Genomic DNA, 14,814 nt, shown 5'->3' with positions numbered 1-14,814 from the left:
TTGTATGGAAATAAGCCCTAGAATCAATAGAGAGGTGGGGCCTTCTGCTAAACCTCAGCTGGGGTCAGGTGCCATTTGTGAATGCTAAGACCATAGTCATGTCCACCATCACCAGCAAGTCATGCTGAGGTTTGCGTGGTTCATGAGGAATGATTGTAGTAATCTCACCATTCATTGGGCACAGCTATCCTGTGAGGCAGGGAACATGGAAGTGCTGACCCCCTTTTCCAGGTACCTTGAGTCCCATACCTACAAGTGGAACCAAAAGTTGTTTGTAAATTCCCAAGTCCATATCATCTACTCTGTTGTAAAGAATAAAAATGAATGTTTTAAAGAGAACTGGGTCCCATTTCTCGGCGCCTTCAGATGTATGGATGTGTACATGACCAGGCAGACAGCTCTTGCAAAGAGGACAGGGAAGAGAAGGGGGCACTGGAGCCTGCTGGTGCCAGCGAGGAAGTATTCCAGCTAGGTCCTTTGCCTTTCCCCTCTGGAATTCGTGGGCATTTAGTTTCAGGGTTTCAACTCAGACTCTTCCACTCTAATTCAGACTTAGCTTGGTCAGCCTGGAGCAGGCCAAGTTCCTTCCTTCAGTTTCACTTTGCCCAGAGCTCATGTTCATCAAAACCTTTTGAGGATCTGTTCACTCTGGTGCATTCCTGCCCAGAAGCTTGTGGGGGTGTGGCCTGTGTCTGCTCTCCAAGGGCCAACTGCTGAACTTGAGGCGACAATAAACACATTTTTAAAAATTATTTATTTTTCTTGGTGGAACCGGGGATTGAACTCAGGTCCTTGCGCTTGCCAGGGAAGCACTTATTCCTCTGAGCCATCTCCCCGGCCCTATAAACACATTTTCATGTCTCAGCCGAGCCTGCTTGGCCGCTGAGGGACCTTGTGTGGCTTCCCAGCCAGGACGGAGTGCTGGCTAGCACGAGGAAGAGCAGCCGCGCACCCTCGGCCACTCCGTGACGCCACAGCGGCCTCTCCTGGCCATCCCTGGACCTACCGGCCCTCGGGTCTCAGATTTCAGGCTTCTTTCTTTTTACAGGAGTATCTACTGAGACTTCTCAGACACCGTGGACAGAACAGAGAGGATGATAAAGCCCTCGTTCTCATAAGGTTTATACACACGTGCGTGGGAGTGTAAAGCGCACATATGTGTGTAAATATGTGCTGGATAGCCAGAACTACAAATAAAGCAGAAAAGAAAAGAAGAGGGGAGGACGATTGCGATGTTCAATAACGTTGTCAGAGAAGCTTCACTTGATAAAAATGATTTACAAGTAGCGAGGGAAGAATGCTGAGGAAGAAAACCCAGCAACGGTGAAGGCCTCCCAGCAAGGGGCAGCCTGGCCTGTTCAAGAAGCAACACCACCAGTGGAGTGTAGAGAAGATGCTGCCTGAGTAGGGACAGTATCTTAGTAAGAGTGTCAGATCCTAGTAAGCAGTGGCCCTCAACTGGGACCCCCAGCCCTGGAGCCCCTGGGCACGTGTCAGAAGTGCTCATGGTCAGCAGGCTCCTTCCTTCAGATGCTGCGGGGAGGGTCCAGCAGCCTGTCTTAAGCAAACGTTGCAGGTGAGTTTGAGGACCACTAGCTAATGTAAGGCTGCATGGGACTTTGTGGGAGATTTTTTATTCTGCCATCAAAGCCATTGGGAGTTCTGGGGACGGAGAGTGACGTCATCTGACTAAGCAATATACATCCTCGTGTCTGGGTCCTGCCTCCAGGCACTCTGTCTTCACTGACTGAGATGTGGCCTGGCCACTGGAATGTCCAACTTTCTAAGTAGCTCTAATGTGCAGCCGGAGGCAGGGTCATTCTGACTTCTAGATAGAGAATAGATTGAGGGGTCCAGGGAAGAAGCTGGGGGCTCAGTCAGGAGGCGTTGGCTAGAACACGGGCAAGGAATGAGGGTGGCTTAGCCCAGAGCTGCAGCAGCAGCACGCTGAGAAGCAATCACACTGTGGAACTATTTTGGGACTGGAATAGATTTGCAGCAGACTCGCTGGCAGACAGGATGCGGGGTATAAGAGAAAGCAAAGCTTCAGAATGGCTCCCAGGTGCTCCATCTGAGCAACTGCGAAGAGTGCAGCTTTCATTTATACAGGTGAGAAGACTGCAAAGGCCAGGGCTCACCACGCGAGGAACTGTGCGTTCCATGTTAAACATGTTAAGTCTGACACATTGATTTGAGGTTGACCTACAGAAGCTGAATGGGCTGCGTTCAGGAGAGATGTCCAGGCTGGAATTTACGCAGTCTCACAGGTCGATGGCATTTAGAGCTTCAAGGATAGATGAAGTCAGATAGGAAGGAAGGGAAGATGGACAGAGGCTTGAAGGCGCTTGAATACGGGAAGCAAGAAGAGAACCAAGAGCAAATGGTACCCAAGTCTCAAGAAAAATGTATTTCCAGAAGGAGGGACTGGTCAGCCACCCAAAGTCCTCACTAGTCAAGCAAGGAAGAAGCCTGAGAATTGGCCACTCGATCTAGCAGCATGCAGTCTTCAAGGGACCACAGAAGACCCCTTGTAGAATGGGGGAGAGGACACAGGGAGGACAAACACTTCTTTGGAAAAAAATTTAAATATGAAAGAATGAGTATGTTTATATCCTTCTTGGGAAAGATCCTCCAACACATGGAAAAATGAGGTACTTTAATAAAAATGAGTGTTTATTAAGTACATTAAGCTCCTGGCACTGAATCTAATGTTGTATATGAATTATTCTCCTTGCAGTTTTTCTTCTCCACAATCTTCAGTTTATAGATGGAGGAGCCTGAGTTCTAAAGTGAACTAACAGTCCCAAAGACACAGAGCCAATAAGATGGGGCACCAGAGGCTTCATCCTAATGCCTGCAGAGCCAGAATCCTTGACCCCTGCTCTGTATATCCCCGTCCTTCAGGTTCCTGCATGTTCTTTTTAAATTTCTGAGCTTGACATGGTGGTGCATGCCTGCCAAGTCAACACTGGGTGGCTGAGACAAGAAGACTGAAAGTTTAAATCCAGGCTGGATAACTTAAGTGATTTAGCAAGACCCTGTCTTAAAAATAAAAGCTTCAGAAAAGAGGCAGGGGTTGTGACCCAGTGTGAAGGCCTTGGGTTGAATCTTTAGTTCTGAAAAAAATGTTTAGTTTCGACTCTCAGCTAGACGGTATGAAATGACTCAGAACAGCACCAAAGAAATGAACAACTGAGAGTAATCATGACCATAGTACTGTGCTGTAAAAAGCTCGCATATTTATCTTGCTGTTTACTGTGTCATCCCTGGCATGGTGCTGCTGTTAGGCTGAACTGTTTTCTGCGGAGAATGCTCAGGTGCTGGCCTGGCGCGGCTCACACGTGGACCAGCAGGGAACAGTCTCCAGGACTCCACTAGACACGCCTCTGCCTTTGTGGCCAGCCCTGGTGCCAGACAGGCTCCCTACCTTCTTCTCACAGTCATCCTGCTCTCTGCAACTCCAACGGCTAGATCCTAAGTCACTTCTAATGGAAAGAAAAGAAGCAGTGTCTCTCCTGGGTTCAGTGGTGTCCCCCAGACTTCATGTCCGCCTGGAGCCTATTTAGAAATAGGATCTTGGCAAGTGTCATCAGTAAAATGAGGTCATGTGGACAAAGGTGGGTCCTACTCCAATGACTGGTAGCCTTTCTTACGAAACAGAGACACATAGACCCAAGAGGAGAATAATGCCATGTGCTGGTGGAGGCAGAGACTGCAGTAGTGCAGCTAAGAAACACCAAGGATTCCTGGCCACACCAGAGGCTGGCCAAATAGCTCAGGGGATTAAAGCACCTGTAAACAGGCGCAGGGGCCAGGGGTTTGATCCCTGGGCCTGCCATGCTGGCCCTGTGCCTGGGATACGCTGAGACAGCAATTGAGACTGTAATCCCAGTGGGAGGCTGTACACAGGAGAATCACTATGAGTCCGATCTAGTAGTGAGACCCTGAACACTCTGCAGATCCTTTTCTAAAGTACAAAAATGTCTAGCCTCCAGGGTTGTAAGAGAATACATTACCCACCAAGGTTTCGGTAATTTGTGATGGTAGCCCGAGGACCTGGCCAGGACCTGGCAGTGCACCTGCGAAGCACTCCATGGCGCCCCAGGCGCTGGGTGCAGGGATTAGCTCTGTGCTGGTTGAGGTCACTGCTAAGGTCACTTCCAGGACAGGCAGAGTGATACATCTGGGAGGGTCTTTGGAGAGAATGTAGTTCAGCGCAAAGTCTAGGAAGAGCAAAGGTCAGATGGGCTATTTAATTGTGAGTCCCATATCTGGTTCACACGGCAGCCTCGGAAACTTGGGATGCTGATTGGCCTCCTAGGAAGGGCTCGGCAAACATTTGTAGAATGAACAAATGTACAGAATGCAAATGCCCTATCTCCATTTCAGATTCCTTTAAATAATATGCTCATGGTTGCAAAAAAAAAAAAAAACAAAAAAAAACAAAACTACCTTGTGTAAGCTGGCAATTACTTTTGCCCAGATGCCCAGGTTAATGCGTACCAGCATTAGATTAATTTGATATTGTTGAAATGTCAAGGGTTTTGGAGGTTTAGCCAGAGAAAATTTCTAATATGGAAGTATGTTTGTAGATTTTTCTTTACAGCTGAATAGGATTTTCCTGTACCACTGGTTATTCCTATCAAATAGCTAAGCTTCTAAAAACAGTGCCACCTAAAATTTACTAATATTATACCTACACATTGACTATAGTTATTTTTCCCTCAGGCCCTCCAGATAAACTCTAGATTCGTTATTTACATGGCTAAAGGCACTAAGACTAACAGACACCATTTATCAGGCAACTGTGCTATGCCAGACATTCATTAAGCACTTCGTCACATTATCACCAATCTTCACAATAAAGATTAATGATACCTTTAGAGTATCGATTGAGCCTCTCTTGTCCAATAAGGCAGCCAGCAGCTTTGGAACGAGCTCTTTTTGGAGGTCTGACATTAGCAGTGACATGCTGATGGTTTAATGAACATGCAGGATGATATTATTTTGGGCTTTAAAACTTTTTTTTGGGGGGGTTTAAAATTTCTAAGAATTTATCCTACAGAGTAAGTCCATCAAGTGTATTAAAACATATGTTCAGAAATGTATGTAGCAGAAATGTTTGTCAAGGCAAAAGATTAGAAATATCTGAGCTGTCTAGCAATAGAGACTCGTGAAAGGATGTATTTTATTAACAGAACCCCAGCTGCTGAAAAGGACGAGACTGATCTATAGATCTATAGATCACAGCTTGGAAAAATGTTCAAGACACAGGATCTGAACAGGACAGGCCCATCTGTTTAAAATACATACAATTACATAGAATATATATGCAGCGAGGTGGGAAAGAAAAATGGCATAATATTTGTGTAAAATAAAGAATATAGGGAATATAAATACAGAAAGGAAAGGACAGATAGATAAAATCTGTGGAAGCATGTATAAAATACTGCTAATACAGACAGTATAACTAGGAAGCTAAGGTGGGAGCCAGAAACAACTGTTTCTTTTTCTTTTCTTTTTTTTTAAACATAAAAACATTCTATGCTTTTAATATTTTAAACATTGTGCATGCATTTAACATAATTTAAAACCCAGTTATTTAAAAAGTAATAAGAAAATAGAGGGCGTGTGACTTGTTATTAACACCCCTGGAGCCTGTGGGAGACCACAAAGAAGCCACACACTTATTTCTGCAGTGGTGCTCAGGGATGAAGAAAAAAAGTTGGCTTTTAGCAGAATTTATACTGATGATGTAAGCTCAGGTTAACACGTTCAGAACAGACCCGAGATAGCAGCAGCACTGAACATATTCAAGTGCTGTTAAAGGAAAGCCATTCCAGGGCACAAATTTTGGGCACATGGGCGGCTCAAGGTGCTTCCCGAAATGTTATGAAGTCTCCAACGGATACAGAAAAACAGAGGCCATGTGTAATATGTGCCATGAATTCTCAATTTTAAGATGCCTCTTTTTTTTCTTAAGGAAACATTCATTGTCAAATTCTGTCTCTTGCATTAGTGAGATAATATGTGAACCATTAGCTAGAGAATCACAGTGATCTGATTTAATGGTTTTTGGTACCCGGCATTTTAGCACTGACAACAGCCCAAGGAGGTAGGGGTCTCACAAGTATGTAAACTGATATCCAAAGAAAGAACTCGCTCAAGGCCACTGATGTAGGTGGTGCCGCCTTCCTCTGACCCTCCTGCTTGCTAAGGTGCATGCATCTCAGCCTTCTAGAGAAGAGTGGGTTTCTTCACCATCACTAGTCTATAGGCTAAGGTGACTCTGAAACTCAGGTATCCTTTCCACCCTAACACACTTCCTTAGGCCTTGCATCTACAGCAGCTATCTCACGTGAAGCTGAGTTGGACTAACTGTGAATCTAAATGTGTAATAACGAAATAGGTCTCCCACGAGGAGTCCTTTTTGAAACCGGTACTTGACGTACCTGAGCATCTTTTTGATTTCTGTTAACGTTTTCCCTTCTCCTGAGCAGTATTTGTGACTTCCATTGTCTGTGGAAGGTAGACTACTGTGTCACATGTGGACCCAAAGTGTATGAGAAAGCAGAGGAGAATCCATTACTTTGCTTTATTTTAACACATTTTGAAGGAAGTGTAGCACTAATCACACCACCCCTCTTTAAAGGCATTTAATTTCTTCTCAGGATGAAGATAAATTCCTAGCACCAGCTTGCAGGGCGCTCTGCAGCCTGGCCCTGGCTGACTGAGCAGTGGCGGCAGGAGCCACGCTGGTCTTTTGCTGCTCAGGTACATGGTGGCTGTCACTTTTCATGGCCCTTGGCTGTACCTTCCCTTCTGTCAGGAACACTCTCTTCCTGCCCAGTTCCTTCTTAGGAGTCAGCACACAGGCCAGTTCTCTGGAGACACCTTCCACAAGGAGCCCCTGGGTAGGTATGTGAAACTCCTGTCACACTTGTACCTTCTTAATTAAGGCATGTCTTTATCAACAGATTCTGGGCTCCAGGTGGGCAGGGACCATGCTGACCTTGTTTATCATTCTGAGTGTAATCTTCAGCAGCCAGCCTGATGTGTGCTATGTGCCCTAAATACCTGTTCATTAAATAAATGGGAAAAGAGAACAGCTGATATAATATACACAGAAGAGCTCCAAAAGCCTAACAGCTCCACAGATCTATCATTTGAAAGCTCATCACCATTTCATATGCAAATATAATTATATACGCTTATAATGACGTCCCTAGATTATTGACAAAAGGCTCTGTTCAAGGTAAGGTGGCACTGACATTCATTTGAAAACTCTTTCCATTACAATGTTCAAACAAACAAAATCTCTTAACTAGAGACATTGACATTTGCAAAAACAAATCATTTAGCAAATATCTATTGATGCCAGAGAAACTGTTATTCTGTTTTTATTTTGTGGTACTGGGAATTGGAACTCATGACCTCATGCTTGCCAGGCAGGCACTGTGCTGTTGAGCTACATCCCCAGATCTCTTTTGATTTAATGTAAATTATATTGACGAATTTTTATATTGGCAAAGGGTATATCTTCTTTTTCCCCATCTTAGTCCTCATGAAGTTGATAGATATGAAAACAAATTATTTGTCCCTCAGCTTGTCATTGCTACTTTCTACTGGCTCCCTGCCCACAGAGCCCAATATTTTTCTCATGTTAATTGGTAAAGCCCCTCCATATTTATCTTAAACATTTCCTTGGTTTTAGAAGAACCAAGTTATATACACACTACCTTCATCTTCATGAGGTGAGGATGCAAAGTGAGACCAAGATGCTGATTTCACAAGTCAGTATCAAACTATTTATCTTCATCAGTGGTGCAACAAATATCTAATGCTTGTCAAATGGATGCCAGGAGCTGATTTAATTGCTGGGAATATAACAAAAAGTAAGATGGTAAGGGCTTTGTTTGTAAAAACACCTGCTATTCTAGATGAGTGAAATCCACAATAAGAAAACAAAAAGATAATATCAATTAGTGATAAACACTGTAAAGAAAATAAAAGACAAGGAGGTGGAAAGGATGGGAAAGAGATGAAAAAGGTAGCAAGATGCATTCTGAACATGGACAACTCTCTATGAGGAACACTATTATTATGTACCGCAAACATAAAAAATTTTAAAAGATTTTAAAACTAAAATATGATACATGAAATACAGAGTTACTTGACCTTAACCTTAATCCAATGTTGGGGACAACTCCTTTAGTGTGTTTAGGAAGGCTTCTCTGAAATGTTCAGAACTGAAGTCTGAATGTGAAGCGCACATTTGGGAGAAAACCATTCTGGGCAGAGGGAAGAGCGGGATTAGTTTCTGGGGAGGATAAGACTTAGCATGTTAAAGGCAGAACAAGGAGGCCAACGTGGCTGGGAGGTCACAATGAGGTGGACAGCAATGGTAAAGAGAGGCACTCAGACACAAAGGAAAGCATCGGATCATGTAGGGTCTTCTGTAGGCCCTAAGGAGGGTAATGGACGTCTTCTAGAATTTTCCCCTAGTGAGGTAAACACTGTAGATTAAAGTAGAAGCAACAGTGTGATTTAACTTTGACAGTTCATCTTGGTGGTCATATGGAGAATGGCAGCCAGAGGACAAAAGTGGAAGCAAGGAGCTTAGTGGGGGCCACCGAATAGTATGGGTGGTGGAAGACGGTGCTGACCCTTGGATGGTGTCCACAGGGGCAGAGAACAGCAGGTAGCTTGGGCATATGCTTTTTGAAGTGTGACAGCAGGACTTGATGACCTACTAGGTGTGGACAGTAAGGCAGATATAATCAAGAATGATGCAGGGTTTTGACTGCACTAAGTAGATGTCAGAGTTATTTACTGAGAAAAGATGGTAGGCTGAGAAACTAATGTCTTCTTTTTTTTTTTAACCAGGGAAAGGACCCGATATTCTGTTTTAGGATTATTTTGAGATGCCATTTAGAGATGCCTGGTCAGCTGGAGCTGCCAAGTAGGGAGGTGTTAAATCCCCAACTCTGCAAGGGAGCTTTTGGAGGTAGACATAGAGATTTGGGAGTCAGCAGTGTGAAGATGGTATTTACAACTTTGGGAGCGGGTGATGAAACTCGTGCAGTGAGTACTGTCAGAGAGGGGGTGGCTGCATCTCCCAGGCCCTCACCCTACTTCCTCAACTGAGCCACTGACACAGTTGTGGGCATACACGTTTCACCCTTCCTGTTCTACTCACTATCCACATGAAATGTTGGCCTAAGAAATAGAAGCTCCAGAAGCAGGTGACTAGGCTGGCGAGACAGCTTAGCAGTTTAAGCCTGCTTTGGCAAGTGCTGGGATCAGGGTTCAATCACTAGTTTCACATGCTGCACTGGCCCTGCCCCCAGGGTGTGCTGAGCCGGGCCAGTAAACGAGTCCAGGGCGTGGTTGTGCATACCTGTAATCCCAGTGCCGGGGAGGCTGAAAACAGGAGGATCACTATGAGCCCCACGCTGCACAGTGAGACCCTGTACCAAATACATAAATGAAAAGCAAAACAAAACAGAAGGTGACTGATACGTAAGTGATGCCATTCTTCAAAGTTGTTCGTGAATGAGTAAGCAGAGAAGAACTATAATACAAAAGGTAGAGTACATTAAAATATTTCCAAGGGCATGGAAGGGATCTTCAACAGATCAACTCAGGAAGAGATGAGAGCAGTTCCTGGCGGGTCAAGAATTTGGAGTTTTGCCTGTGTCGACAATCGGGCATCACTGAAGATTTCTGAGTTATGTGATCAGATTATATCTTTTCTTCCCCCATCCATGGCTGTCATTCTCGTGTCTAGCTCAAATCTCACCAGTCCACACAGCACTGCCCATTCTCATTCTTCATCTTTAAATCCTTCTGCCTTTACTACCTAGTGCCAATCCACACAGCAATTAATGACACATTGTCTCTTTCAGATGGCTTAATGTAGGAACATTTTTATTTGCGGAACCGGGGATTGAACTCAGGCCCTTGTGCTTGCCAGGGAAGTGCTTATTTCACTGAGCCATCTCCCCGGCCCCTGTAGGAATTTTTTTTTTTGCGGAACCGGGGATTGAACTCAGATCCTTGCATTTGCCAATCAAGCGCTTATCCTACTGAGCCATCTCCCTAGCCCCTTGTAGGAACATTTTTTAAAACCAGTTTATTAATCCTTCCTTAGCAGAATTTGTGACTTAGACCTATAGCCCCTGGCTCAAGGAACATAACAAGCCCTCAAACAATGTTTGTTGCTTGAGTGTCACCATTATAGGGAATTCTTTTTCCATCTCCAATCTGATTAGGCTCCCTTGACCCAGATTCTATAGATCCATTTTCTTTAGTCTACACCTCAGTTTTTAATTGTACATCCTTGTTACAATTTAGATATGGAGTGTCCCTCAAAGCTTTGTGTGTTGAGGCCAGGTTTTAGAAGATGATTGGATCTTGGGGGGGTACCATACTCATCAAAAGATGGTTCTGCTGGTGAGCTCCCTGCTGCCTTGCTGCCTGGAGGTGAGGCCTGATTAAAAACTGGTCGCTGGGGCCATGACCGAGGAAGGGACCTTCTGCCTTCTGGGCCCACCCCTTCTTTTTCTGAGGTGAGATCTCCATCAGCCATGCCCCTTTGCCATGCCTTTTCTGCAATGGAGCCAGCTGACTATGGACTGAACATTGGGACCCAAAATAAACCTGAGTTGCAGGTGTCAGGTATTTTGTCCCAGTGAGGAGGAAAGTGACCAAGACAACCCGGAGGACATATATTGGATCTGTCTTCCTATATGGCAGGTAACCAAATAGCAGAGCACATCTCTGGTTTTACACACAGCAGTGTCCTTAGATTTGTACATTTGTTGAAATTCACACAGGAATAGCAATGGCCTGCAGTAGTGGCAGCCTATGGCCTGGGTTATCACTGAGAGCTCTATAAGGTGCCACTGCTGGCCTGAGCTATTGAGGGGATGAGGCTGTGAGTGAAGTTGCCTAGGAACCGTCTGTCTGCAGTTTCTCCAACAATGAAACTCACACCATGAAATGACACCACAGAGGGAGCTCCTTCAGAGACAATTCCCTTTAGCTTCCTGCCCCTCAGGGTGGCTCTTCAATCCAAAGGGGGCTTCTTGGGGGCTGATTTATTGTCACTTAGGACACCTGAGTCCTCCCTTCCACAGAGCAGAGGCAAGCAGTGTTCCCAAATGCTTGCTACGAAGCATAAGACAGCAGCAAAACAAAGATCCTCTAGGCAGACGGAGTGACATGTGTATTTATGTATCCATAGTTCCTATGAGTTCCAGCAGAAACCATGAAAACCTGAGAACATGACAGGGATTTAAGGGGCTCTGAAAGTGTTTAATTCTTTAAGGAAAATCACTACCTTTGCTTTTTAGCTGCAGAGGATTTCAGAAAACAAAACGAAGAGTACTATTGAATGATCAAATTTTCCCCCTTACATATGTTAATCCCCTTTTCCAAATTAGGTGCATTCAGCTTTTCTTCTGAGAAATGCACTTCCTAGATCAGCCAGAGCGCTGCCCATGTTCCTGGCCCCCGCATGCTTCTGTCTCCCTCCTCCCTCCACGCAGGACCGTTTCTTCTGTTTCTCCTTTGTTTCCCATAGGCCAACCTTGCCACTGCTTGTCCTTTTGCCTGGAGTGCACATCCTCCTCCTCCCTTCTCTGGTTCATCTGGGTCTCAGCAATGCCCTCTTTAGAGAGGATTTTCTGATTCCAAATTAAAGACACGCCCTATGTCATTCTCACCATTGAGTCTCTCACTTATATCAGAGTAGTTAGTTAGCATAGGGCAGGGGGGTCAGTAAATATCTGTTAGAGAACAATTAGGTCAAGATAAGCTGAATCCCATGATGTGCTTATCTGCTCTTTAAGTCACATATATTGGAATGCAAAGTGATGGCTTGAAGATTTACTGCCTTTGATTACTGCTTTGTCCATGTACACAACTGCCTTCAAGGAACATGGTTTGCAATTGGATCCACCATAGTACCATCTTTTGTTCCTGATTCATGGAGATGATCTTGCTGAACATGACCTACTGTCTACAGCTTCCATCCTTTCTCCTTGATAACTAAACTCAATCTTTGGGATAATGCATCTGCCCAAAAATACAAAAACTCATCTCCACAGGCTTTCCCACAGCAGGAACAAGTGGCCATGGGACCCAGCTCTGGGTGCTGAGTAATAGATGTTGGGTGAGGCTTTTGGTGAACTATTGCTTTCTTGATAAAAAAAAAAAAAAAAAGTACAGCATCAGGTATTATTAGTCTTTTGTCCTTTGACTTTCTACTCTTTTCCCTGCCTGGAATGTAGACACACTGCTAGATACAAAAGAACTGTACTGTGTAGCAGGTCCTGTCACTCTGCCCGTGACTCCATGACTCCTAACATTCACCATTTCTACATTTACCACCAGCTTCCTATGACAAATTCCTGTGACCCTCTACCTGAGGATTTTCATTAGCTACATGATTATGCTTACTCTCTACCAGGCAGAGCAGAAGTGCCAGGAATTAGTAATCTTTGGAAGAGCCCTTAATAACAGATGAGAGTGGAAGGGCAAGTGTGTCAGCTACTTGCCCTTTAGATGAGATAATTTTGGAGCAAAAAAGATCTCCAGTAGGATTTGGCACCTGTTCCTGATTCATTAATGTATCTTACCTTGGCCTTCTTTTTCCTATCTCACTTCCCCACTTTCCTACATTTCTGGGATTACCTCTGATATAAATTATGGGAACATGTATATATACGCTTGCGTTAGAAACTTTTCTAGAAGTCAACCTAACAAACGAACTCTAAGTATGGAAGCCATGTATGAGGAGAGAAATTTAGGAGCCAAGCCCTTGAGGCTCTACATCAGTCTTGGACTGCCTGCCTGTCTTTGCAATTCATGGTTGAGAGAATAAATCTCTTATTTGGGTGTTATGGCTTGTGCTTAGATGCCCCCACAATGCCTCACATGATCATAGATGGAACTTTTTCAGAGGTGGCTGCATCTAGAGCGTGGTGTGTGATGAATTCATGATGCAACACTGGGACTAAGGGTGTGTGATTACTAAACTGGTCCACTGAAGGATTTTGCACCATCCTAGCCCAAGTATCCTAGACAGAGTATAAAAGGGGGAGAAAGATGCTGTTAAAAGTCTTTGTTGATGCGCGTTGATATGATTGGCCGGAGCGGAGCGTTTCTCTTTTCCTCCCGGGCTGTCTGAGGCTCCGTTGCCATCATGAATGACACAGTAACTATCCGAACCCGGAAATTCATGACCAACCAGCTTCTTCAAAGGAAACAAATGGTCATTGATGTCCTTCACCCTGGGAAAGCAACAGTACCTAAGACAGAAATTCGGGAAAAACTTGCCAAGATGTACAAGACCACACCAGATGTCATTTTTGTGTTTGGATTCAGAACCCATTTTGGTGGTGGCAAGACGACTGGCTTTGGCATGATTTATGACTCCCTGGATTATGTGAAGAAAAATGAGCCCAAACACAGACTTGCAAGACACGGCCTGTATGAGAAGAAAAAGACCTCAAGAAAGCAGCGGAAGGAACACAAGAACAGAATGAAGTCAGGGGCACCGCAAAGGTTAACGTAGGTGCTGGCAAAAAGCCGAAGGAGTAGATTCTGCAGTGCGTGTCTGCAGTGACTGTGACTTTGTTCATGAGAGGATTTAATAAACTGTAAAACCTTAAAAAAAAAAAAAAATAAAAGTCTTTGTTGCTTTTGCTATCTTGTGGGTGTCATGAGCGGTTCTCTGTGGTGGCCCTCTGTCACGTGCCACGCTGCCTTGGTGCCAGCTGATCATGGACTAAAACCTCTACAAACTGAGATAAATAACCTTTTTCCCCTTTACCTTTGGGTGCTTTGTCTCAGCAATGAAAAAAGTAACTAAGACACTGGGTAAGCCATCATGATCCTACTGCATACAGAGCAATGCAATTCTGAGAGGTGTGTAGGACATTTTAGTCAACTACAAATGTAGCCGATCACCATGTGGGCACATGGCTGTTAACACAGCTGACACTCTGGCTGCATTATGAGCCCCTTACGTTGCGTGGCACACTACAACCAGCAGTGTTTTCTTCATGCCTAATCCTCCTACTGGTTTTCTGAGCTAGGTATTATCAACTCCACTTCCAGAAGCTCTAAGGAGCTGAGTCACAGGTCCATGATTATAAGGCTTGTAGTGGAATCAGGACTCTAAGTCCAACAATCTTTTGCAACTTAAAGACAGTGGCAGGACTTTCCCTGGGAGGCAGTGCCCTTTGGTGGTTCTGTAACAAATCACACCTCCACCTGGTCCCTTTGTCATCTTCAGCTCCTGTGCTTTTCTATGCTGACCTCCTGTCACCACTTTCCACGCTTATGAGACTGTGCGCTTCATTTGCTTCTATCACATCTTCCTTTCCCAGTTGCCAAAGATCATAAACTGTATACACTAATTACAGGCTCCCCTAAACACCTACTAAATCCTCTTATCTCTAGGTCTTTGCCAGGAATGCTTTACCTCACAAGTGGAAATTGTGCTTTGGCCCAAGGAGCACAGTCTATTAGTGCAGGCTTGTGTAGGGCGGCTGATCATCTCAGTGTAGCCCATAGCAGCAAAAACAGACAGATGCTAGGTGAGTATGCATAATGCTGAAGTGGATAGCCATGGTGGAAGCCCAGGTTGAATACAATTTATTCCTGTTTAAAAATCATTAATGTCCAATCTCATTGCATAAATGAAAACCCTTTAAAAGATTGCAGACAAATGATATGTACTCCATGGATCCTGTAACAAATTACATTCAAGTATGTTTTTCTAAAAAAAGACACAATTCAAAT

Source organism: Octodon degus, unplaced genomic scaffold, assembly GCF_000260255.1.
Source record: "Octodon degus isolate 3935 unplaced genomic scaffold, OctDeg1.0 scaffold00029, whole genome shotgun sequence".
Taxonomy (NCBI): domain Eukaryota; kingdom Metazoa; phylum Chordata; class Mammalia; order Rodentia; family Octodontidae; genus Octodon; species Octodon degus.
The sequence above is the reverse complement of the archived record's forward strand: the minus strand, read 5'-3'. Positions refer to the sequence as shown.